The 25,456-nt window shown below is 33.1% G+C and overlaps 1 long non-coding RNA gene across 1 annotated transcript in view; it reads left to right on the top strand.

Moving 5' to 3' along the window:
* The window catches only part of LOC116420899, a 400,151-nt gene extending 388,427 nt beyond the window's left edge, over window positions 1-11,724 (top strand). The window contains exon 3 of the long non-coding RNA XR_004231347.1: window positions 11,657-11,724. This is a non-coding gene — a long non-coding RNA (uncharacterized LOC116420899). The remainder of the gene's footprint in view (window positions 1-11,656) is intronic.
* The last annotated feature ends 13,732 nt before the right edge of the window (window positions 11,725-25,456 follow it).

Raw genomic sequence — 25,456 nt, 5'->3', positions numbered from 1 at the left:
ATGTTCATAGACCTGTCTGAATAAAAATAAAGATTAGTTTTTAGGAATAATTTGAAAGGTACTTCATCAAGAATGGGTTGGAAGAAACCTTTAGCACAGTTGCAGGATATAAAATAAACCAATATAAATCATCAGCATTCTTTTGTATCACTAACAAAATCTAACAGTTAGACTTACAAAGACAAATTCCATTTAAAGTAACTACCCATAATATAAAATATTTAGGAATCTATCTGCCAAGGAAAATCAGAAACTATATGAGTAAAACTACAAAACACTTTCCACACAAATAAAGTCAGATCTAACCAATTGGAAAAATATTAAATACTCTTGGATAGGGTGAGCAAATGTCATAAAGATGACAATACTATCTAAACTAATCTATTTATTTAGCGCTATACCAGTCAGACTCCCCAAAACTATTTTAATGACCTAGAAAAATAACAACAAAGTTTGTATGAAAAAAAAGGTCAAGAATTTCAAGGGAATTAATGAAAAAAAAATCAAATGAAGGTGGCCTAGCTATACCAGATCTAAAATCATATTATAAAGCAGCAGTTACTAAAACTATTTGGTATTGGCTAAGAAATAGACTAGTTGATCAGTGGAATAGGTTAGGTTCAAAGGACAAAATAGTTAATAACTTTAATAATCTAGTGTTTGATAAACCCAAAAACCCCAGCTTTTGGGATAAGAACTCACTGTTTGACAAAAATTGCTGGGGAAATTGGAAATTAATATGGCAGAAACTAGGCATTGACCCATTCTTGATACCATACACTAAGATAAGGTCAAAATGGGTTCATGACCTAGGCATAAAGAATGAGATTATAAATAAATTAGAAGAACCTCTCAGACCTGTGGAAGAGGAAGGAATTTATGACCAGAGAGGAACTAGAGATCATTACTGATCACAAAATAGAAAATTTTGATTATGACATAATTGAAAAGCTTTTGTACAAATAAAACTAATGCAGACAAGATTAGAAGGGAAGCAAGAAAATAGGAAAACATTTTTACAGTTAAAGGTTCTAATAAAGGCCTTGTTTCCAATATATATAGAGAATTGACTCTATAAGAAATCAAGCCATTCTCCAATTGATAAATGGTCAAAGTATATGAACAGAAAATTCTCAGATGAAGAAATTGAAACTATTTCTAGCCATATGAAAAGATGCTCTAAGTCATTATTAATCAGAGAAATGCAAATTAAAACAATGCTGACATACCACTACATACCTGTCAGATTGGTTAGAATGATAGGGAAAGATGATGTGGAATGTTGGAGGGGATGTGGGAAAACTGGGACACTGATACATTGTTGGTGGAATCGTGAATACATTCAGCCATTCTTGAGAATGATTTGGAACTATGCTCAAAAAGTTATCAAACTGTGCATGCCCTTTGATCAAGCAGGATTACTACTGGGCTTATATCCCCAAAGAGATTTTAAAGAAGGGAAAGGGACCTGTATGTGCAAGAATGTTTGTGGCAGTCCTCTTTGTAGTGGCCAGAAACTGGAAACTGAGTGGATGCCCATCAATTGGAGAATGGCTGAATAATTGTGTTATATGAATATTATGGAATATTATTGTTCCATAAGAAATGACCAGCAGGATGATTTCAGAAAGGCCTGGAGAGACTTATATGAACTGATACTGAGTGAAATGAGCGGGACCAGGAGATCATTATATACTTCAATAACAATACTATATGATGATTAATTCTGATGGATGTGGCCCTCTTCAACAATGAGATGGATCAAATCAGTTTCAATAGAGCAGTAATGAACTGGACCAGCTACACCCAGCGAAAGAACTCTGGGAGATAGATGACAATGAACCACTACATAGAATTCCCAATCCCTCTATTTTTGTCCGCCTGCATTTTTTATTTCCTTCACAGGCTAATTGTACACTATTTCAAAGTCTGATTTTTTTTGTACAGCAAATTAACTGTTTGGATATGTATACATATATTGTATTTAACTTATACTTCAACATATTTTACATGTATTGGTCAACCTGCTAACTGGGGGAAGGGTTAGGGGGAAGGAAGGGAAAAGTTGGAACAAAAGGTTTTGCAATTGTCAATGCTGAAAAAATACCCATGCATATATCTTGTAAATAAAAAGCTATTATATATATATAAAAGAATGGGTTGGAAGGGCAGACTTTTTTGTGGGGCAATTGGTTTTATTGATGTCTCTCTCATTTTTACTTCACACTCATTTTCAGATATAGTAGCCTCTCTCTATACAATCTCTTCCCACCCGTAAGCCTTATCATTGCAGCCAAGCTTTGTATACTGTACACATTTATTTTTGGTTTAGCAGTTGGTTTAGTAGTTTTATCTGACTCTTCATAACTCCATTTATACTTTCACTGGCAAAGATAGTGGAGTGATTTTCTATTTCCTTCTCCAACTCATTTTATGGATAAGGAAACTGAGATAAATAAAGTGAAATGAGTTGTCCAGAATCAAACAGCTCCTAAGTATCTGAGAACATATCTGAATGCAGGTATTCCTGAATCCAGTCCCAGGCCTCTATCCACTGAGTCACTTTGATATCCATACTGTACCCCTGCACCATAATAAACAAAAACACTTAAGGCAAGCCATTTGAGATTATATCTGCCACCATATCTAACATCTTGTACCTATATCCTCTACTTTTCCATGAAGAGGAAAGAGCTATTTCTTCATCTCTTCTTTAGGACCAACCTATAACTTTTTATGTGATAAAAAAGGTAGAACTAATTTTCTTGGAAAAGATGAGTAGAACCCCTCCTTTAATTATACATTAGAAATGAAAAAAAGTTATAGGGTGAAATATTAGAAAGAATTTGCTAAGATGCTTTTCTCATGGCAATACCACTTTATTATTTCCTACTTAACTGATCCTGGCATTTTTTGCTCTCTTTAATACTAATGAGATGGTGAGACTGTTTATCTCATTAGCACTCAGAAAAAATGAGGAAAAAATACTTCAAATCTCCAATCTGCCCAACTATCACTTGGTTTTATTTTTGCTAGTTATAACTAGTGATGACTACTATTAACTGTTGATTAAAAATCTGCATCTTATCCCAGACAGAAACTAGGGAGCTTGCACAGTTTCCAATCTGTCTTAGTCTTAATGACTCCCATCACAGGAGGTTTGTTCCCCCCACAAGGATGCTAATGGCTTTTTGGTTTCAGAGGCAATGAATTGATTGGTTTTGATTTTCTTTCCCTTCTTCAGTTTTTTGGTTGAGTTATTTTCTCTGCTATTCATTTTTTAAAATTAATGTTAGATTTCCCTTACTTTTGTCCAGTTTATCTGTTTGTGTAGTCTGCACTCAGCTAGTTCTTAGATAACAATAATTCAGTGAAGAAAATACTAGCTTGAGGGCATCCTTTTTTTTAGATGCTTAGTGCTGGAGTGGATCTATTATGCTGATATCTCATTAAGAAAACTTATATTTTGAAGCTTTGGGGAGGATTATAGTCCATATAACCAATATAATCTCTTTTATTTCCTTTCCTATAATCTAGTTATATTTACTTCAGTATCTTGTTGTATTCCATATGATCCAAGTTCCTAGTTTGGCTGGGCTTTAAAAAAAATAATGCAGTCATAATGGGGCTTGCAAGAGTGGTTGCTCACAGTGTGAATTTTATGAAGAATGAAAGTGGAACTTCATGTAAATTGATGCATGGAAGCATCAAAAACTTTATGAAATGTGCTAGAAAAATCAATTGATGAAATTGCCTATCTCAAATGCTCCACTAGAAGAATGAAAACTCTATGTATATGTGCTTGATTTATTTTTAAGACAGTTCTGAGTAAAGCATCTATATTTGGACAAAAGGTATATGGCCTACTCTAATATCTTCTAAAGCCAGAAAGGATATGACTTTAGTCTTTAAGACAAAGTGACTGACTTCTTTTTATAAATATCATTTTAAAATTGTGATCCTCATTCTGCTTCCTATAAAGATTATCTGCACATATTTAAAGCATCAAATCACTTAGCTGTATTCTCACATCTCAATATATAAAGTGCCTGGGGGGGGGAACTTGCTTCTTCCTTTATTATGACCGAAGGGATATGCATATTATAAAATTATCTTTATAAATAACATCTTTTTGGTGGATAGTCAAGAGGTTTGAATCACACACTCTGCAGGATACTATCCTCTCAACATTTCTTTCTCCTCCTGCCATGACTATGAAATCTATTTTCCTTATGGCTCTCAATGACTCTATTGTAAATTCATAGATGATGACATATTCCAAGGGATTCCTTTGATATTTGGACCCAAGCAAGGAAACTACACAGCAAGCTGTTTTATGATTGATTCATATAACAGAACTACAGGGATCATCTTCCACTAGCTATGAGTGATGGGTGCCATGATTAGGGAGTGGGAAGGTGGAACTTTTGAAAGATAGTTCAAAGAAGCTTTTGTAGGTTTTTTTTTTTTTATCTGTGACAGGAAATTAAAGTAAGGTAATATTGATGGTCGCATCCCTATATTTAAAAGAGATAAGTCCAAAAATGTTTATTTTTAGAGTGGGAGAATATTTCATTCAAAAATCTGCATATAACATGGAATATTGGAAAACTTTTGTTTAAGTTCTATAAGTATTGATTGTGTTATCTGAGATACTGGTCAGGGCAAGGGTTCAGAGTGGGTGCCATAAAACTCTCTAATATTAGCAGTGGATGGCTTGGCTACCTTGGGAGCAATACACAAAAACTGTTTCAAAAATGGGATTTTATAAAAATCCATTCAATCATATCATTTCAAGTTTAAAATGATGAATAAAATCATTAATGTTTCTATAATACTTCATGGTTTTCTAAAGTGCCTCCCTCATATCAAATCCTGTTAAATAAGTAGTACACAAATTGTTATCTCCATTTTATACATGAAGAAATAGGTATTCAGAAAGGGGGTAACACCCATAATCACACAATTTCTAAGTCTATAAAGCAGAATTGGAAAGTTATTCTTCTGACTGCAAGTTCAGTGATCTATCTTCTGCATTACACAGCCTCACAATTGTTATTTTATTTTTCTCTGTTTATATGGATCAATTGATATCATTGAACACTTCTTGTACCCAGTGTACAATATTAGTCTTTTGGAAGATGGATTTGGAGATTCTCTAGAGAAGAAGATGCTATATAATAAATAAAAACACTAAATCCTACTTTAAGGCCATTTATGAGCTAGATAGAGCCATGGCCTTAACTTGTGAAATGGCATAAGAACAATTTAAAGCAACACTTTCATGTTTGTCTTTTTTTAAAAAAAATTGTTTTCTTTTTTCTGGTTATACATATATATATATATATATATAAACATTTTAATACACATAATTTCATATATTTATTTATTTAATTTATGCAATAGACATCACATATTTATAACACAATACATTTATTTATGAATCATGTTGGGAGAGAAAAATCAGAACAAAAGAGAGAAGAAAGAAGTGAACATAGTATGTGTTGATTTTTTTCTATCCAAAGTTTATTGAAATTGCCTTGAATCACTGAAGCACTGAGAAGAACCAAGTTTTCATAGTTGATCATCATAAAATCTTGCTGTTACTATGTACAATGTAATCCTGGTTCTGCTTGTTTCACTCAACATCAGTTCATGTAAATCTTTCCAGGGATTTCTAAGATCAGTTTGTTCATACTTTTATAGAACAATAATATTCTATTACCTTCATATACTACAAAGGGTATGCATAGTTTTATATAACTCTTTGAACATAGTTCAAGATTCCTCTCCAAAATATTGGATCATTTCACAATTTCACCAACAATGCATTAGTGTCCCAGTTTTTCCATATCCCCTCCAACATTTATCATTATCTTTTCCTGTCATCTTAGTCAATCTTAGAGGTGTGAGGCCATAACTCAGAGTTGCTTTAATTTGCATTTCTCTAATCAATAGTAATTTGGAGCATTTTTTTCATATGACTTTAGATGGTTTTAATTTTATCATGTGAAAACTGTTCATATCCTTTGACTATTTATCAAGTGGAGAATGACATATTTTTATAAATTTGACAAAGTTCTTTATATCATTCAGAAATGAAACCTTTAAGAGAAGCACTGGTTGTATAGATTTTCCCTCAGTTTTGTATTTCCCTTTTAATCTTGTTTGTGTTGGTTTTGTTTGTGTGAAATCTTTTTAATTTAATGTAATCAAAGTTGTCCATTTTTCATTTCATAGTGTTTTCTAGTTCTTCTTTGAAATAAACTCCCCCCTTCTCCAAAATCTGATAGGTATATTATTCTTTGCTCTTCTAATTTGCTTATGGTATCACCCATTATGACCAAATCATAATCCCATTTTAACGTTATTTTGGTATGGAGTGTGAGATTATAGGCCTATACTGAGTTTCTAATATATTATTTTCCTATTTTCCCAGCAATATTTTTGAAATAGTAAGTTCTTATCCCAGAAGCTGGATTACTATAGCACTGTTTATTGTCTAGATATTTAATCTATTCCACTGACCCATTACTCTATTTCTATCGAATGGTTTTAATGACTACTAATTTATAATATAGTTTTAGGTCTGTCATTGCTAGGCCACCATCCATTGTATTTTCCTTTTAATTCTCTTGACATTCTTGACCTTTTGTTATTTCAAAAGAATTTCGTCATTTTTTCTACCTCTAAAAATATTATTTGGCAGTTTGATTGGTATGGCACTGAACAAGTAAACCAATTTAGGCAGAATTGTAATTTTTATTACACTATCTCAGCTTACCCATGAACAATTGATATTTTCCATATGTTTAGATCTTGCTTTATTTGTGTGAGAAGTGTTTTGTAATTGTGTTCATGTTTGTCTTGGCAGGTAGACACCCAAACATTTCATTTTGTCTGTAGTTATTTTAAATGGAATTTCTTTTTCTATCTCTTGCTGTTAAGCTTTGTCAGTAATATGTAGAAATGCTGATGATTTGTGTGGGTTTATTTTATAACCTGCAATTTTGTTAAAGCTGTTAATTGTTTAAGCAGATTTTTGGATGATTTTCTAGGATTCTCTAATTATATCAGCATACACTTGCAAAGAGTGATAGATTTATCTCGTCATTACCTATGCTAACTTCTTTCTTTTCTTTTTCTTTTCTTATTACTAAAGCCAACATTTCTAGTACAACATTGAATAATAGTGGGCATTCTTTTTCACCCTGTCCTTATTGGAGTTGCTTTCAGCTTCTCTCCATTACAAATAATGCTTGCTGTTGGTTTTAGGCAGATACTGTTTATTATTTTAAGGAAAACTTTTTTTATTCCTACGCTCTTTAGTGTTTTTAATAGGGATGTGTGTTGTATTTTTGTCAAAAACTTTTTCTGCATCTATTGAGATTATCATATGATTTCTGTTTTGTTATTAATATGATCTATTATGGTCATAGTTTTCCTGATATTGAATCAGTCTTGCATTCCTGGTCTAACTCCCACTTATTTATAGTGTATTATCCTGCTGGTAAGTTGCTGTAAACTCTTTTTTTATTTTATTTTATTTAGGAAGATTGGTCTGTAATTTTCTTTCTCTGTTTTGGCTTTTCCTGGTTTAGATATCAGTTCCATATTTGTGTCATAGAAGCAATTTGGCAGGACTCCTTTGCCCATTTTGTCAAATAGTTTACATAATTTTGGAATTAATTTTTCCTTACAGAATTTCATAGAAATCACTTTTGAATCCATCAGGTCCTGGAGATTTTATTTTAGGGAATTTATTGAGGGCCTGTTCAATTTCTTTTTCTAAAATGGGACTGTTTAAGTAATTTATTTTCTCTTGTGTTAATTTGGGCAAAATCAACACTTTCACAAGAGAAGGATGACACAGCATTACAGTTGACACTTTTCAATAGTTTCCGTAATATTAATCATGATGTCTGGGGAACTCCTCATATTTTACCAATAACTATATATTTAAAAAATTAATTTTTGGAAGGGGCAAATAGATTCTTTTTAATTAAAGCTTTTTATTATTAAAAATATACATGAATAGTTTTTGACATTCACCCCTTCAAAACCCTGTGTTCTAATTTCCTCCTCCCCTTCCTCCATCCTCTTCCCCAGTCAGTAAATGATACATTATATGTTAAACATGTGCAATTACTCTATACATATTTATACAATTATCTTGCTGCCCAAGAAAAATTAGATCAAAAAGGAAAAAAAAATGAGAAAGAAAACAAAATATAAGCAAACAACAACAAAAAGAGTGAATATACTAGATTGTGGTCCACATTCAGTTTCCACTGTCCTTTCCCTGAGTGCAGATGACTTAAAAAGATTAGTTTGACAATATTGTGAAGGAAGCCATTAGAAGTGAAGAAGTGAAGAAGTTAGTGAAGTGCATTTTTGTGAAATGAAGTAAATAAAGTTAAGAAATTAGACCCAAGGAAACAAATTAGGAAATTATTACAGTAATTTGAAGAAATAGTAGGGGCCTGAAATAGAATAGTGAAGAGGGGAAACTGGCCACTATAATAGATACACTGTGAACTAAAAGGCAAAAAAGGGTTGACTTTTTTGATAAGTGTGTGACACTTAAAATGGTAAAAGATAAAAACAAAACAAACAAAAAAAACTAAATTATAAAATTTACATAATTCTCTCTTGAATTATCTTTTTTTTTGGTTGCTTTCAATATTTACTCTTTGACCTGAGAGTTCTAGATTTTTGTTATAAGATTCCTGGGAATTTTCATTTTGGAATGTCTTTCAAGAGATAATTGAAGGAATATATTTTCATTTTTTATTTATTTTTACTAAGCCCTCTTGTTCAAAGGTATTTGGATGGTTTTCTTTTATAATTTTTGAAATATAATATCAAGATTTTTTGTTGAATGATTCCTAAATGATCTCTTTTTGATCTATTTTCAATCAATCAATCAATCAATAAATGTGTATTAGGGACCTACTTTGTACCAGGCATTATACTAAGCATTGGGGATACACATAATAAAACAAAAGATAATCATTGCTCTTAAGAAGTTTATGTTGCTTTTTTTTTCTATTAGGCATTTTATATTTTTTTATTTCTTTCAGTTTTTTTTTTCATTATTTCTCAGTGCCTCATGGAATAATTAGTTTACATTTGGATAATCCTAATTTTTAAGGAGCAATTTTCTTCAGAAATATTATGTACTTACTTTTACTAAGCTATCAATTATATTTTCTTATTTTTTTTCATGACTCACATTTCTTTTTCTCATTTCCTCCTACCATTTATATATATATATATATATATTTTTTTTTTTTTTTTGCTCTTTTAAATCCCTTTAACTCTTCCAGGAATTCTTATTATTCATGAGTCCAATATGCATTTTTTTTTCTTTTCAGGGTTTGCTTGTAGATGTTTTCAAGCCATTATTTATGTGTCTGTTTTCTTGAACTTTCTTACTACCAGAATAATTCTTTATAGTCAGGTACTTTTTCTCCCTAATTCTTACAGACTAGACTTTGGGCTTTTTATTAGTGTTTGATACTTTTCCATTTTTGGGGGAGGTAGATATCTTTCTGAACTTTTTGTCTTTTTTACATCCTTCTACTTTTGTCATAGCTTATTTTGGGATCATGAAAATTTTCAATGCTTTTCAAAGTGACATGATACATTCAGAATTTTAGTCACTGATTTTCTGGTCTGAGTCTTACAAGTTTTTGTTGCAGGTTTGCAACTATGGGTTTGTGTATAGTTGAGTTTCTGCAGGTTCATAGTGTCTGAATTCCTGCCTCCCCTTTGCTCTTAGTCTCCTGCCCTGGCCATTCCACTGTAGGCTCATGTGCTGGAATATAGGCTGGAAATGAATTACTGCTATGTCTCTGGGCTCACATCCTCATAACTATGTTTCTCAAATTTGTTCTTTGCTCAATACATAGCTACAGCCCTGATGACTCACAATTTGTCCTCTCTGCTCTACTTCTACAGCATATAACTGGGAAATGAACAACAGAGATATTATATGATACCTTTTCTTGCTGTCAGTATTAGTTTAGGTGTGCTCTGGGATCTCTTTTGTGCTCTACTGTGTTTTATTTCTTTTTTCTCTGCCTTGCTCCCCTTTCTATTCCTGGATGTTCCAAAACTCCTTGTCTTTACCAACACTGTTGAGGAGTTCTGCTTCTTGCCAGCCTCTATACCAGTATTCACAGATTTCCATGATTTCCTAAGTACTTTGGGATGAAACAATGACTCACAATGACTTTTTCTTGGCTTTCTAGATGAAAATTTGATCTAGTTTGTTTTCTAGGTTGTTGAAGAGTTGGTGTGCTAGGTGACTAAGGCAAAAATAATTCCTATTGCTCTGTCATTTTGACTCTACTTCTTGATCATTTCTTGGGCAAATAGCTTATATTCTTCAGGTCTTGGTTTCCTCACTTGTAAAATAAGGAATTTGTACTGATACAATATAGGGTCTAGATCTATAAGCATTTTGCCATATTGGTTACCCTTTTTTGGATATTATCCTATCTTAGTGTTGGTCCTAAAATGTTCTCTAAACTGAATACATTACAGATCTAGTCAATTAAGGTAAAGTATTATAAACTATCATTATTATTAGAAATTATGCCTCTTTCAACATAATCTAAAATTGGATTAGTTTTTTTGACTTCCATATCACACTATTAACTCATGTTTAAAACGAACTCTTATTAAAATCTACAGATTAAATTTCTAAATGAAGTGTTACATAATTATGTCTCCCCCCTCTTTATCTTTTTAAATTGATTTTTGAACCTGTGTTGGGGTTTTCATTTATCCTCATTAAATTTCATCTCTGTAGATTTAACCCAGTCTATCAAAATATTTTTGGATTTTACCTATTGCCTAGGCAATTATCAATTCTTACTAAGTGAAAAATACTAAGAAAATCACTGGATATGCAAAGATGAAAGACAATATAATCCCTGGTGTCCAGGGAAACATTCTTTAATATTTCTATAGCATCATAATCGCATCAATGTAGGCAATCTCTACAATGATATATAAAGCAACCCATAACCTTTTGTATTAGTCTTGTTCACATCCCCTCCTACTTTAAGGGAGGATATGGACAATAATTTACTGAGACTTTCTATAACTATTTAAAAATATTTTTAAATTACATTTAAGGTAATATATCTACTATGTCACTGAATTTTATATCTCATCTCTCATTCTAAGGATGAGAAAACAAGCAAACAAATGTGTAACCTAATAAAGCAGTTACTGAGTATATTTTTTCTGTTTGTTTCTTGGGTATTTAAATTATTAGGTTAAAGGCATTATCTGCCTTTTAGTGATTACTAACATTTATGTATAGAGATAGAGATTCATATAGATAGATATTGAAATTTGAGGAATGTCTTACAAATTTACCTTTGTATCTACCAAAAATAATTTCTAATGGTTAAGTCTAATGTAGAAAAAATTGTGAAAGTCTAGAACCTTGTGTTTAGCAAAAACAGTTTTGAAAAAATCATTTATATGTCCTTATATAGCTTCATATATTATACCTACTAACTTCCTTTTATCATTTATTTAAGAGAATAGTCCAATCACCACTCAGATTATAGACAACATTTCTAATCACATGAATTAAACATCTATTGAATTTTGTTTTTCTTTGCTTTCTCTTCAGTATGTCATTTGGCATTTGATTGGCTTGGAGTAAGGGCAGTAAGACTTCTAGCACTGATCTGAATTCCTGAATATTATACCACCATGGAAAAAAACATGAGTGATCTTTCACGGAGCAAAAGTGTAAGTTTTGATTTTTCACTTTATTATTATTATTATTACTACTACTATTATTTTTATTATTATATTATTGCTATTTTTGTGTCATATGTATTCACCCTTTGGCTCATGACATGAATTGCTTTTCTTGCTTTTCTATATGGAATTGGATTGCTGTGCCACTGTAACAATGGCTTACTAAATTTTTGTCCTCTGATTGAGTGCTGCTCATGAGATCATGCCTCAGTATGAACAAGTGAAGTATTGTTTTGTGGTTGTGTGCCTACAGTGATATAGTTGACATTTGAATAGACAATTTTGTCTAGCTGATTTGAATGCATTAATATGAATTGGAACCCACTGTGGAGGGATACTGTATATGAGTGTGTGCTCATATACCCAGAGAAACCAACTATGGAGGTAATTTTCTGCTGGCTTCTCAGAAGTCAAAACATAGAGAACCTGACAGGGCCCAGAATGATGAGGCTCCTAGCTCTTTTATTTCCCTCAATGGTGAGCAGTGGAGAGACCTTTGTATTTGGATTTAGATGATCTGGACTCAAGTCCCACCTCTGAACTAATAACTATTAGAATATTTCATAATTTACATGCTCTGTGGGTTCCATTTTTTTTTGATCTATAAAATGAGTGTTAGAATGATTTTTGAGATCCCTTCTAAAGCCAAACTTATCATTCTTTGATCAAAGGCATAAAATCACAGGGACTGTAAATTGTGATCAACAGATTGGTGCATTATGGGTTTCAATGTGTTCATGATGCTGGCATATACCACTTGTTAGTTCCTTTAAGTTATTGGTTTATGCTATCTGGTGAGTGACAGACAGGCTGATGGACTGTTGCAGGGATGAGAGATTTAGATCTGCATTCTCAGATATTGGCGGCTTTACTTCAGTATTAGAGGTGATGCACATTAAAGTGCCAGTGGGAGGCAGAAGAGTTTTGACAGTGAGAAGTAGAACAAGAGTTCGATATTAATTGAGGAGACAGAATGGGGAAGAGAGAGTTGAAATCAGCAAGGAGTCAGAGGCTCTGACTGGTTGTTTCTATTAGAGGAGGTCAATACTGAATTAAAGATGGGGGGGATTAAGTACCCAACCTAGAAACAAGGAGGGAAAAACTAAATCAGAGTACAGGTACTGTAATCAATTGTGCCTGCTTCTTAGTTGACTTTTTACCTGTTCAATGGGCTTTTGACCTCTTTGAGTGAATGTTGTCTCTGTTTTCTGACTTTTCAAATAGAAACACATATAGATTAGATGTCTTTTTATTCAAATATCTTTTAAAAGTTACATAACATTAAAATTTCAATTAAATTACTAAATTTTTGTTATCTTGTAGAATCCAGGATAAGTTTTTGTGCTTCTATTAATCAGCAAAATATAGTAAGGATAAATAAACCTAGATGGAGCTGTCTCTATTTTCTTACCATCTCTTTACTCTTTAATTCCTTTTAATCCAGCTTTCCACTTCACCACTGTCAACAAGCACTTATAATGTGCCTTATTTATTGCTATACTGAGTGCTAGGATAAAAGAATAATAAAAACTGCGTGTACTTTCAAAGAGTTCATATTCTAATGGGGAAGACAACTATGCATGTATAAGAGAGAGATAGCTTTTACACACACACACACACACACACACACACACACACACAGTAAATGGAAAATAATCCCAGAGGAAAGCCACTGGGATGAGGATGAAGGTGGGAAGAACCAAGAGAACAAACAAAGGAGGAAACAAATGGGGTTTGACAAGAATAATGCTATCTGTGAGACTGTCCAATTTTCATACTTTACAATTAAGGGATTAGTCAATCAATTGTCCTTTTTTCTAGTTCTAGAAATTACTAGTCATTAACCAATCTGACTTTGGACTCTAGTGAACTATGAATCTAGAAGCAATATTATATACCATGTTTTATTTCATCAAGAAAAAGTAGAAACCATTTATCTGATTTTATCCACTGCTACTCACTGTGTTCCTGAACTCCTAGATGTCCCTACTCTAGGATTTTCAGCTAGACATGGTTTTGTCTATTGGACAAACTTTTCCAGGTACAAAGCCATCTTTTCCCCACTATAATCTAATCTAAGTCAGGCCCTTGATAGACTACAAGACTTCTGTCAACTTTATAGATTATGCTGTTTTATTGGGAAAACATGGCTCTGTTTCACTATTTCAGCTCCATACAAACCTGTGATGAAAACCGATTTTATTAATTCTATCATGTAAGTATTAACAATATACTCCTTTGTTGAGTTTTCCAAGGGAATGAAGGCATCCAAATTGATGTATTTGTGACACGAGAACATTTATATACATCTAAAAAAATTACCAAAGCAAACATATTTCTCAATTATAAAGCCTGCTCTGTTAACAGTATGATGTGAATGTGATGTCTCAAGGCCATTTTCTTTCTATATCTCTACAGTGTCACTATTCAGATGTAAAGGGCGAAAGAATGAATAAATGCATGTGTAGGGAGAAGGCAGAAATGGGGTATATGCACTCAACAGAGTTTCCTCAAGAATGAGCTACATTTAAATACCAAGGAAAAAACTGTGCCTAGAAGAGCTTGAATTGTTTGCTACAAATGGATTTGACCTTTACCACATCTACCTTCATGTCTTTTTCAAACCTGAAGGAATATTTGATAAAGTAAATTTGTTGGGTTGGTATTTTGCTGCATTGATTATTGCTTAAAATAAATGGAGGAGTGATCAGGTCTTTCCATCATTTTATTGGAGCAGTTGAATATATGTTTTATCAAGTAGTGAATCCATAGCTGAATATATGAACTGCATATAGCAAGAAAATTATTTTATGCTGCAAATACTTTAACTCATTTATGGAGTGGAGGTAGGAAAAGGAAGGAAATGAGACTAGAGCTATAACTAGTAATATTCTCATTATAGCAAACAATGAATCAAGGAGGTTGACATGGCTGTAGTCTCATGGTGAAAAGGCAACTTGGAACACCCCAAGGTTCTGATCCTGCTGAAAGGGTAGTCAATAAGGAGAAGAAGAATGTCTCTGTTAGCAAGTGCAGAGGATAAGAAGGAATTGGAAGGTATGAGGCTAGCAATAGAGCAGGCAGAGGGAAAAAATGCATTTGTAACTGAAATTTTTTATCCCAGAGTAAAGCTCTAAATGCTTCTATCTAGTTATGGATCTAGATAAGAATATGTTTAGTTCAATTCAGTAAATTTGATAAATACTTACTTATGGGACAAATGTTGTGTTGAGCACTGGGGATATAAAGACAAAAATAAAATATTTTCTGCTCTCAAGGAACTTATATTCTATTGGAAGAGAAAAAAAAAAAAACACTTCCAAACTATGTATACAATAAGATAGAAGTATGAAACATGTACAAAGGAAAAGGGAAGTAATTTTTGTGAAGATGGGGAGAGATATTTGCTATTTTATGGCTATAATTCATACAGATTTTGTTTTTCTTAGAATATAATAATAATAACCATTATTAAAGGTCATTAGAGTTGGAATCAGGAGACTTTAATTAAATTAAATTAAAATTATATTTTAAATACTTCCTCTCTGTGTGAACCTAGGCAAGTTATTTAACTATGGTGTGCCTCAGTTCTCTTATTTATGAAATGGCGATAGTAATAGCACCTGCATCCTAGGTTAATTATGGGGACCACATGAAATACATGTGCAGTATTTTGCAAATCTTAAATGTTTATATAAGTGATAGTTTTATTTAATAACCACTGAAATGTAAATCCCCTAACCCCAGATTCCTCTGAATCTAGAGGATATTTTTATTTTTTTCTTTGTATTTTCCACACTTAGCACATTGCTGGAACATAGTAAGTGTTAAATAAAAGCTTGTTGATTGACAGTTTGAAGAGTTGTCTGCTTATACGTCTTATCATCACATTTAGTCATCCATCCTATAACTCAACAGAAAGGGTAATTGCTTAGAAATCAGGAAATTTGATTTTGAATTGTAGCTCTGCTATTTTTGTTCCATGTATGATCATGAGCATACCAGTTCATGTTTTTAGGCTGAATATTTGTTGAAATGGGACTTAGTTTTATCACTTCTAAAATGGGAACATTGAGAATGTTAGCTAGAGTATATAGTGTCCTACCCTGAATTCAGAATTTGATTGTTCTTTTCTTTGGCTTCCTAGGCCATGTGAAGAATGACAAAAAAAAGTTGTGCAATCTCTAGTAACAGGTGGATGTCCTTGCTGGATTAATTTGCTCAGTACTGGAGATTTAATTTAAATGACCAGTTCACAACTATAACAAAGGAATTCCAGAGTTTCAAAAGACCTTAGTGACCATGTGACTCCGCAGGTCTGTGACCAAGAATCTTTGGTATAATATTTCTGAAAAATGACTATCTAGTCCCTGCTTTAAAAGCTTTCCAGTGAAGGATAATATAACTTCTGTTAAGTTATTTTTCAATCATATCTGACTCTTCATAACAACATTTGTAGTTTTCCTAGCAAAGATACTATAGTCATTTTCCATTTTCTTCTTTAGGTCAATTTATAGATGAAGAACCTGAGGAAAACACTTAAATAATTTCTCTTAGGTCTGAGGTTAAATTTGAACTCATGAAAAGGATTTTTTTGATTCCAAGCTTAGTACTCTTAACTATTCCATGGAAGGAATTTATTCTATTTTTGGTCACTCCTGTTGGATACTTTTTTATTTACATCTAGCCTAGATCAAGAATAGATTCCAAGAATTCCTTCTAGTTTTGTTTATCATAGCTAACAATGATAGATCTCATCCTTCTTGCATGTATTCTTCAAATATTTATAGAGTGTCTCATGCTTATTTCCAATCCCCATTTTCCCTCATTACTTAAATATTTTCTTTTTGATTCTAAAGACTTTTCACTCCCTACATTTTATTTTGTTTGCTTTTCAGCCATGTCCCCATTCTGAGATAAACAAAATTTATTGAGGTATATTGAAGAGCTCAGAGAGTTGCAGTGTAAGCCATGTATGGTACACTTGCCACCATTTAGTATAGATAGAAGTATCCTTTAAACCATTAAGGAAAAATGGGATTAAAAAAAATCCATGGAGCAGCTAGGCTCAGTGGATAGAGCACCATCCCTGAAGTCAGGAGGACCTGTGTTTAAATCTGATCTCAGACACTTAACACTTCCTAACTGTATGACCCTGGTTGAGTCACTTAACCCCTAAAATATAAAAAAAAAATCCAGGTTATAAAATCTGCTTCAGGAGCCCAGTCAGAAAAGAAACATGGCTAGAAAGAGTGCATCTCCTGAAGATCAGGACATGGAAACCTTAAATAAGAGTAGGTAAGGTCACAAGGTTTCAATACTGTAAGAAAAGGTGGCTTTGGGGCCTACATGGGGAATACATTTTCTTATTGGAAGAAAATATTTCCCTAAGCTATGGTTATCATATTTAGCGTGAGATACTCTAAAAATGCTGATGATAATGAAAATGATGATGATGATAATTAGCATTCATGAAAATAATGATGGTGATAATTAGCATCTATATAATGCTTTAAGGTTTTCAAAGTACTTTACTTATCTTTTGTCATGATAAGTAAGCAAGAAGTTGTAGAATAGCATCCCCCTTCTTACATCTGAATCTGCTATATCATGATGAAGATAGAAGAGGACCTTTGTGGAAGGATAAGAATTAAATGACAACTCTGTCTAACCAAATGCAAAACGAATAAGTCTCTTCCAAGAACAAAACTCAGCAGGAGTAAGTAATGTAAAAGTGAGTTACAAAGGCACAAATAGCCTGTAGCTAGCTGTAAAGGCTAAAATCAAGTGTAACACCTTTTGGAATTTATTTAATTGGAATGTTTTCATTAGTTTCTCTACCACTCCTTTCCTGTGTGTTTCCTTGTAGTAGGATCACAAATATAAAGCTGAAGAGGACCTCATAAGCCATTGAATGCAGCTCCCTTATTTTAGAGATGAGAAAAATAAGGTCCAGAAAAATTATTGCCCAACTTGTTTATTAAAAAAAAAATCATTTTGGAGTCATCTAAGATGAGAGTATGTTATGAGGGAGTAGGAAAGGAAGGACTGGTAGAGTCTTCAGATTGTATAGTGTAATGGATTGGAAATCAGACTTGAAATCAGAAGGACCTGAGTTCAAATTATGTCTCAATTATTTTCTGTGTGACCCTATGTGTCACATACCTTCTCCATAACTCAGAATTCACATCTTTAAAAATGAGGCTTGGAATGAACCTTAAGGTACATTCTAGCTCTAAATCCATGCTCCTATGATAAAACTTATTAGTTTTTTTTTTTTTCCCTATAAGCATCCTGGTGATCAAGAAACCATATAAAACTAGTGGAATCAGTGGTTCCTAGAGACCTGAAAAGGTACCAATGAACCTATAAATCTGAACTTGATGGTGGAAAAAATTGTGACGCAGGGGATTTCAGTAATCTTTCACCCAGCGTACCTAAAGGATATGTTCATTTTACTCAGCTGTAATGAATTATGGCCTGTGATAAAAGCATCTAAAGGCAAGAAAGATTTTGAAAAGCTATTTAAAACATAATTTAAAATATCTCATAACTCAGGGGAAAAAAATCCATTAAAGCCAAATAATTAAATAAGTGGTTACTTTAAGGAACAATGAGTTCTGGGAGATTTCCTACTTGCATTTGTTTAATGCAAAGGTTTCATTTCTGTCCCTTGGCCCTAAATTCAGGCTCTTCATTGTTCACATCAGTTTTGATTGCATAGATTTGATTATATTTATCTGTATTTCCCCAAATGCAAACGTCAGCTCTCTCATTTCACTGCTTAAGCAGCAGCTTGAAAATGCCCTAGCATAGAAAGTGCCTCTAGTTAATTAAATGAGGCTGAGAAGAGGATTACTGTCTTCTAAAGAAAAGAGCCTGACTTTTTCTCAAGTTAAGTTGTCATCTTCCTGTTTCAATGTACCTTATGATTCTCAGGTTTCAAATTCAGCTGAAATCCTCTACCAGTTTGATTGCTTTGAAAATGCCATTCCTCTCACCCCTTTATTGTGTATTTCACACAGAATTCAACAGGTATACATAAAACATAAAGGCTGTTTTGTTTGTTTTTTTCTTTCCTGTGTCTGCTCAGGCTGAAAAATGTTAGAATCACTGATTCAATTAGATGTCTGTCAGGCTTTTCTTTGTCATTACAGTACTAAGAAAGACAAGGAGACTGGGTATTGCTTGGTCTCACATACTTAAGAGTTGTTTATGTGTCTAGTTACCTTGTTCCTTCTTTAAGGGGTCAGTGTAGGTTTGATCATCTCTTGGAAGATCTTGTCATCTGTTTTGGGGTTCTTATTCATCATTTATTCTTGAAGGAAGATAGAGAGAGACACAGACAGAGGAAAATAGAGAGACAAGAGAGACAGACAGACAGAGAGAGAGATACAGAGAAAGAGAGAGAGACACAGACAGAGGCAGAAAGAGAGAAAGAGAGAGAGACTCACAGAGAGAGAGACAGAGACAGAGAGGGAGAGAGAGAGACAGAAAGAGGGAGAAAGAGAAAGAAAGGAAACTAGAGAGACAGAGAGAGACAGACTGAGACAGATAGAGACAGAGAAAGAGAGAGAGACAGAGAAAGGGAGAAAGAGAGAGAAAAGAAGAGAGAGAGAGAGAAAAGAAGAGAGAGAGAGAGAAAAGAAGAGAAAGAGAGAGAAGAGAGAGAGAGAAAAGAAGAGAGAGAGTTTTTTTAGGAGGAAGGTCATTTAAAAATAGATTCTAAGAATGATTTTAAGTAATGAATGTCACTAATGTAGCCCCCAATTTAAAAGAAATACTTCCATATAAATAGTAAAGACCAGGGAGCTTTCCTTAGGATCTATGATGCAAAACCTAACAATATAATAAAACTACTATTATGGGTTGGGCCTGACTCAAACCTGGTTCTTTATAGATTTGGTTCAACATGAGAACAAAATAGATCCTCATAGGTCATCCATCAGTTAACATATATATATATATATATATATATATATATATATATATATATATTACTTAGCCTTATAAGGCAGGAGCAGGTATTCAATGAGGGCAGACATTAAGAACATCTTGAGTTGATACAACTGATTGATACTCCCATTACCACCTACTAATTAAACATCTGAGGACCCTTCTAGCTCCTAATGGCTGTTTTGTACTCGTGATAGCAACAACAATAATAATTCACATTAATATGGTACTTATTATGTGCTAAATACTGTGCTAAATGCTTTATAGTTATCTCATTTAATCATCACACCAACCCTGGATATTATCATCTCCATTTTAAGTATAAGGAAACAGACAGCTAGAAGTTAAATGAGTTGCTCAGGGTCACCCAGCTAGTAAATGCTTGCTGCTGGATTTGAATTTGGGTCTTCCTTATTTCAGGCCACCTGGCTGAGATGAGAAAGTCAAGTCAATGATCTTAATGTATAGCCCCCCTGAGTCAATCATGTCTCTAGGAGCATCTCATATTTTAAGGAAAAAGTTAGTCTAATTTGCATGAGAGGAATGACTAGGATATAGCTTTGACCACACTCCATCTTCCTCAAAGTCCTTATGGGATGTGGTGCAAGACAAATCCTCTTGAATGGAATCCAAACACAATCTCTTCACTGATCATATTACTATTATTGTACATGAATGGTGATGATTACTCCAATATTCCTGTGAATTTCTTTATTGCATTTAGACATTTTTTTCCTCATTCATTATATGATTAGAGCTGTTATTTTATTTTCTAGTGCACTTCTCTCCAAACTCAACCTCTTCCAATCCCTTCTCTCTTCCAAATACACACACCCTATTATGTACCTTTTTCACTGTGAAAGTCCCTGAGAGAAATCAGAATGTTTTTGTTTGTTTTCTCCAGCAGAATAGTATCAGCTCAAATGTTTCCTTGTCCCTACCAGGAGGAATCGTTTTCAGAAGCCATTATTTCCAGAAGACCATGTTAGAGCTGAAGAAAAAGAGACTAGTTGTGTAAAGTAGTGAAACTTGATGTTACTGATGCCCTAGCTGTTTGAGCTTATTGTGCTTTATTTCAGGTCATCTACTTTGACCCAGATATTTGCCTTATAGCATCAGTTCTATGATATTTAAGGACGGGATCTTAGAAATCAAAGTGTTTCATGGTCAGCCTTGAACAGTTTCATCTTCATTAATGTCTCTTCTTTGTTTATAACTACAAGTAGCATTTTTTGTATGCCCTGTACTTTCTAGAAATTATGTTTGCTTCTTGTGTCAAGCAGAGATTTATGGAGAATATATAGAGAAAACTACCATTTTCTCCTACTACTATAATTCACTGTTTTTTGTCATTTGTCCATATTTTGGTAGGTCCAAGATTTTTATATTCCATAGATTATTTGTCTTCATCTTATGGTGTTTGCCTGCAAAGAATTATAGCTGATTTGAAACATGCCCTTAGGATTTCATTATGGAATTTTATTTACTTTCCTGAAGTACATAAAAAATGCAATAGACATCATTACTAAACTGTTAACATATTTTAATCCTCTTTGGTTTGTCTTGGTAAGATGTCCTTGCCCCACAAAAAAGATTGGAATTGGCCAAATTAAGTTAGGCAGGATAAATTATTCAAAGGGAGTTGAGGTTGATGGATAGAAACATGATTCAAACAGTTTAGGCTCCAAATCCTTAATTTACTTCCACATGAAATTTAGTACTGTTCTCAAATTACCTTGTATTTATTTTTTGCATGTACATTTGTATATTCTTATAGTTTATCCAAAAATAATGTATGCTCCTTGGGATTAGGGCCATTTTTACTTTCTTGTCTTAGTGTCCCCATAATTCAGTATATAGTTGACCCTTAATGAGTACTTGTTTGTTGATTAAGAATGGCAAGTAGAATGACCATCTAAAGTGTTTGCTTCATTTGATTTTGCGATATCTTATAGGTAAATGCCCTTGTTCCCTATGTGTTGGTAGATGGTTATAGTATATGCCATTAATATTTAATTCCTAAAATGTGGCTATTCCTGGGACTTCACTGCAAAATAGTTTAGATGAGAAAAAGTATTCCTAGCATTTCTATTTGTACTTATCCCTGCCATTTTTCATTTCACTGAGGACTCTTCCAGGATCCTCAATTCCAAAGAAGTCCCCTCCTCTTTACCCCATGCTTCATTCAACTCAATTTCAAGGTTTTCTCCTCCTCCTTGACTTTTTTCTCATTAAGATTGGCTGCCTTGCCTCTGCCTAGATTTCCTTTCCTTCTCCTGATTCTTTTTATCCCTCCTGCAAACTTTATTCTCACTTTTAGAACCTTGAACCAAGATCAAATCTCCTCTGCTATTGTTATTGGACAGAATGTGTCAGTCTATTTCTCTATGGCCCAGTGTCCATCCCTATAAATTTCTATAACCAAAGAAAATTCAAGTGTGACCATATTATGCACACACATATCCTTACCTCATATTCAAAACTCCATAGATTGTTACTTCCAAGATCAAATACAACATCCCATTTGATTTTTAAAGCCCTTTATAATTTGGTTCTGCCTAACTTTCCATTCTTGTTATACTTTATTACCCTCCACATACTTTGAGATCTAAAGACACAGGCTTCATTGCTTTTCTATGTACAAGATAATCTATTTTTACTGGCTTTCCTTTATTCTTAGAACTCTCTCCTTCATCATGTCAACCTTTTGACTCCGTTGGCATACCAGCTAAATTCCTGCCTTTTACAATCCTCTAAATGCTAGTGCCTTTACCTTGAGATTACCTACAACTTCACACAAATACACACACATACACCTTGTTTATACATAGTTGTTTGCACATTTTCTCATTCATTATATTAGGAGATCCTTTGGGTCAGGAACTTTTCTCTTTAATTTTATTTTTTACCTTTCTTTAAAATTCCAATGCTTAGCACAGTACTTGGAACATAGTGGGCCACTGGTAAATGTGTATTAACATAAGCTCTAAGAAAAATGGTTCTCCATATCTAAATATGTGCTAGGCCACTTTAAAAAAGGAAATCAAAAGTGGCACATATACACTTTTGATGATTTCCTGCTGTCTATGTCTCCTCAAAAAAATTAATCTCAAAAATTGTTAGAATCATTGAAATCATATCAGAGAGTATGATATTGTTAAGGTATATGTTCCTTAAGCCATAGATAGCTTTCTAATGAACGAAGTTGGATCAGCCACTTAGGATTCTGTAGAATTTTCTTCCATTGAACAAATAACTAAAAACACATTCATTAAAAAAAAAACACATTCCTTTTTCTTCAGTTCTCTTTATTCTCCATTCTATGACAGGTGGTCTATTGCTGATAAATTTCCTGTTGTTCTTGAATTGTCAAAGGCCTTATTTTAATTTCCCTCAAACATTGTTCCCTCCTCATCTTTCATGTCTATCAGAATTTTCAACAGATTCAACAGAGCATTACAATCTAATTTTACAGAGTAACTATTTTTCAAACATGTATATATTATTCAGCTTTATTTTTTGCCTTCAATTCACAACTACTTATAAATCTATAAAGAACTGCTTTTGAAGATTTCAATATCTTTATTTTTAATATTTATTATTTTAATACATATTGTTTTATGAATCATTATTGGAAGAGAAAATCAAATGATGATGGGAGATGTAAAAAAAAATCTGGAATAAAGAAGTGAACATGGTATTTGTTGATTTACGTTCACTCTCAATAGTTCTTTTTTTGGATTCAGATGGCATTTTCTGTACAAACTCTATTGGGATTGCTTTGGATCACTAAACCACTGAAAAGAACCAAGTCCTTCATAGCTGATCATTGTACATTCTTGCTGTTATTATGTACAATGTATTCCTGGTTTTGCTGATCAGCAGATCCTCAGCATCAATTCATGTAAATGTTTCTAGACTTTTTAAAATCACTTTGTTGTATTGCATTTCACCTCCCTACATTATTTATGTATGGAGCCATGATCATTTTGGAACAGGTCTCTTAAACCAAGGTCCCTCACTTCTATTTTATAGAACAAAAATATTACATTACCTTCACATAACACAATTCAACCATTCTAAAACTGATGAACATTCACTCTTTTTCCACAAAAAGAGATGTTACAAACATTTTTGCACATGTAGGTCCCTTTCCCTTTTTTATTGTCTCTTTAGGATACAAGCCCGGTAGAAACACTGCTGGATCAAAGGATATGCACAGTTTGATAGCCCTTTGGATATAGTTCCAAATTGCTCTCCAGAATGGTTGGATCACAATTCCACCAATCATGTATTAGTGTCACAGTTTTCAAACATCCTCTTCCACATTCATCATTATCTTTTCCTGTCATCTTAGCCCCTCTGAGAAGTGTGCATGGTTCCTCAGAGTTGTCTTAATTTGCATTTCTCTGATCAATAATGATTTAGAACTTTTTTTCATGACTATAAATGACTTTAATTTCATCTTTCTGCTTTTTCTTTGGCTGTCACCTGTGCGTGGAATGCTTTTCCTCTTCACCCCTTTGCTGAATTCCTTCAAAACTCGGCTCAAATTTTTTTGCTTATGCTCTTATTTATTTCCTTTGCTAATGCCTTCCCTTTGAGATCACCTTCCATTTACATTATATATCTTTATGTTCTCAGTTGTTCTTAGCTTGTCTTTCCCATAAGGATGAGTTCCTTGATGGTAGGGACAATTTTTAATTTTGCCTTTTTCTGTTTCCTCACTAAGCATAGTGTCTGGCAAAATACTTAAGTAATGCTTACTAACTGATTGGTTAATTGAAATGACCTGAGGAATCAACTGCTTTCTTGGGCTTTTAATCATGAGGGAAGTTGGAAATAGAGTAAACCAACTTTTGCAGTGATGGTTTACTTGTAAAATATTTTTATTAAGATTTCTTTGCATTACTTTCCATAAAAAGGCATTTTAGATATCCTTCAAACTCACTTATTTTTATAAATCCTCTCACCCTAATAGGCTGGTTTTAAATTAATTTTAATTTTCATTTTGAATAAAATAAATTATTAACAATAAATCATATTATTTCCCCTTTTCCTCTATTTAATCTCACAGTGGTTTGTGTCATCTTATTTGCATTAATTTCTCAGGGTCCTGAGTAATTTTCTTTCTCCTGGTAAGGGAAATATTTAGGGTATCTTCTGCTCAATTGGATTTGCTTTCCCTCTGATGAAATTGTCCTCTGTTTGACTTAGGATTCTCTTGGATGATCCATAGTTGTCTATATTTGTCACTCGCCAGATGTCTTTTAATTGACATTCCCTGCCTTCCTTTTGTGGCTGAATAGTTCTTTGTTACTATTCAAACTGAAAACAAATTCTGAATGTTTTGAGAGGAGAAAGCTCTCTGAGAATCTCTTGCATACTGAATTTAAACCCCAGCTCACCAACCTGACAATTCTGAATCAGGAGCTTAAGACTCCATCTGCTTAAATGAAGATGGAAGTCTATGAGGCTTATTCCTCTCAAAGATTTTTTTTCACATTGCTTCATGCTAAATGCTGTACTTATGTTGTTTATTTTTTTCCAAAAAGAATATCAATTCATTTTAATTTCACAATTTATATCATAGAGGTTTTGGAAGAATTTCCTCATCTAATGACCCAGGTATTAAATTTTATTTGGTGTGTAGAAAAGATGCTAATTTCATATTTTTTTTCTTTATACCTGTGCCCATCTAGGAGTAGAA

Source organism: Sarcophilus harrisii, chromosome 1 (assembly GCF_902635505.1).
Source record: "Sarcophilus harrisii chromosome 1, mSarHar1.11, whole genome shotgun sequence".
Classification (NCBI taxonomy): domain Eukaryota; kingdom Metazoa; phylum Chordata; class Mammalia; order Dasyuromorphia; family Dasyuridae; genus Sarcophilus; species Sarcophilus harrisii.
The sequence above is the reverse complement of the archived record's forward strand: the minus strand, read 5'-3'. Positions and strand labels throughout refer to the sequence as shown.